This window comes from Odontomachus brunneus, unplaced genomic scaffold (genome assembly GCF_010583005.1).
Source record: "Odontomachus brunneus isolate Ranch 3 - 2012 unplaced genomic scaffold, Obru_v1 Obru_scaffold_042, whole genome shotgun sequence".
In the NCBI taxonomy this organism is placed as follows: Eukaryota; Metazoa; Arthropoda; class Insecta; order Hymenoptera; family Formicidae; genus Odontomachus; species Odontomachus brunneus.
This window is the reverse complement of record NW_022639492.1, coordinates 2,373,049-2,375,591: the sequence shown is the minus strand read 5'-3', so window position 1 is coordinate 2,375,591 and position 2,543 is coordinate 2,373,049. Positions and strand designations below refer to the sequence as shown.

The following is a 2,543-nucleotide window of genomic DNA, read 5'->3' as shown; positions in this document are numbered from 1 at the left end:
GGGGGGGGGGGAGGCAGGAGAAGAGAGAGAGAAAGAGAGATTCTATAGAAAATATGAAATATCTAGAAAACCCTGCATATTTTACAACTTTTGCACACTATCTTGTGTATGAAAGTTATAAAATATCATCTTTTTAGGAGTGTCGCATTATTAATGCCTCATGCCAATGTCCACAGATGACTTGAACACAATTTTCAATAAATCTCCGATTTTACCAGTGATTTTAATGAAGGATTAGCATCGATTGTCATTAAAAATACGAGAATGATCTCGAGGAACACATAGAATCTGATACTATGATAAATGAGAATTAACAATTAGCATTAACAAACAATCGCGTGTTTCGGCTCACAGGGGACAAATTACTATCGACGTATTCTTTTGATCTTTTTGTTCTTTACACGTAGTCCGTCTCCTATTTTAATCTAAAGCCTGACATTAAGTACTATATATCTCTTTCACTTTACGTATTCTCATGAACTTTGACAAAGGTTACATCACCTGATCTGCCGTGTAGGTGTATTCCGGGATCATTTGGAGTTTAATCGTTTTAGCCGCGGTTTACTTGACTAAAATTTAAACGCGATTTAACTAGAATATCGAGGAAGATGATTACTCTTATCTTTTCAATTTCCAACACCGTACATCTCGTAATCAAATTTTAAATTAAAATTGGATTTATCCAACACAGTTCACAACATTTTCCACCCGGTAATTTAATCTAAATAAAAATTTTAAATTAAGAGCATACTTCAAAAACATGATCGAATAACATCATTGTCTCATCTATCGTTTTTCTTCGGAGTTTACTTTATCGGGAACTCTTTCCTCTTACTTCCAATCATAAAAAATACGAAAACCATAGGTGTGTCGACATTTCTCCTCAAGAAAGATCGATCCCGACGAGTCTGCAGCGAGAAGATATTTAATTTTAAAGCTGAGATGATAGTTCGAATGAATATCTGCCAGGATTAGTTCTCAAATCCGTCGATGAATTTATTATTATTTTTCCCGCGAGAAAAGAGTGCGAAAGACAAGACAAGACGCAAACAAACCTTGTTCACCTCTGTGCGAAAGAAACCAAGCGAAACCAAGCGATAACAGAAGACCGATGAATCGTCATTAAAGTGCCGCTTGAACTTTCACGAGGGGATGAAGCGCTCGCGCTAATGTTTCGATTAATTCGAGCGAAGATGACATCCTATGTACCGCCGTACACATGTGTACGTATATAATACCACGATTCGTCGTGTCATGCTCGTTTCTTGACGCGAAACCACACGCCAAACGATAGGCTCTCTCTCTCTCTCTCTCAAGGAGAGGAACAGCTGGGGAAGTCGGAGTTGGTGAACCGCGGCAACGCGGAACGAGGATAAAGCGAGTAAAAGCGGGTGAAAAGCGTCTTTTCCGTTCGGGAGAAGGCGCGTTCAATCGAGAGAGCCGATCGACCGTATAGTTTGACGTTTTCTCGCGGTATCACAGCATGTAAACGCAACGCGAACGTCACGAAACGACGTGAGGGGTAGCCGCCGGGGCACAGTCCGGACGGAGCAGGGTGTGCGCGCGTACTCTTCATCAGCCTCGTTCACTGCGCGATCTTTTTTCCGTGCACTTAAAGTATTAAACGACCACGAGCGACGACGATGATCCACGCTCTCTCGATGAAATCAATTACCGTGCGGCGGATCTCCGTGCGCGCGACAGAGACGTGTCACGTCTAGGCGGGAAGAGACAGAGAGACGGAGAGACGCACGTTCCCGTGGACGATCTCCGCTTACGACACCTTCGTGTCCGAGAGGCCACTGACAGAACTCGCGATCTCCCGTCCTACGGACGCCTCACCTCTCTCCTCACCGTACGCGAGAACGCGCAATGTGCGAGCGGGAGAGAGAGTGAGAGGCTCTATCGACCCGCGACAGGGCCGTCGAGAAATGGGAACTTCGGTAACTCGGGAAGATGAACGTCTCGTTTCCACAGATACAAACCACAGCGTGAAAGAAAAAGACTGATAATGAAAATTGACAACAAAAATTTATATGACAATGAAAAAATGATGCATTGAATTAACATCTCGAGAAAAGAACACGTTAAATTATCTCTCGACGAATTTTACAAAATTCAGTTTCGTTCTCGGACAAATCGTGCACAAAGGCGACAGGTATAAGTATCAACAGTTTCGCAACTTTTTTTTGCATTACTATATTTTGATTAAAATGAATCAACGTTATTAAATTAAATATATAATACATTAACTTACACGAATCTTAAAATTCTCGTGTTGCTTTACCGTACATTCTCTCTCTCTAACATTCATTTTAGTTTGCGGAGTAGGAATAATTCTTAAAATATTTTATAAGCACACACACACGTTCGTGTGTTCACCTATGCAATCGTACAACAATCGTACTTTACACCCATATACAAATATTTCATACACGCTTATTTTTATTAAATACAATTGCATCACCTATTTTATCATAATTTTATATATATATATATATATATATATATATATATATATATATATATATATATATATATAT

General features: G+C 40.1%; 1 protein-coding gene across 4 annotated transcripts in view; it reads right to left on the bottom strand.

Moving 5' to 3' along the window:
• The window catches only part of LOC116844505 (multiple C2 and transmembrane domain-containing protein), a 28,534-nt gene extending 26,691 nt beyond the window's left edge, over positions 1 to 1,843 (bottom strand). Inside the window, exon 1 of one of the 4 annotated variants that reach the window (XM_032816083.1) lies at positions 1,676 to 1,843. The gene's annotated coding sequence lies outside the window, so the exon portion shown is untranslated. The remainder of the gene's footprint in view (positions 1 to 1,675) is intronic. The other 3 variants (XM_032816082.1, XM_032816084.1, XM_032816085.1) reach the window with 3 other exon arrangements.
• Between the last annotated feature and the right edge of the window lie 700 nt (positions 1,844 to 2,543).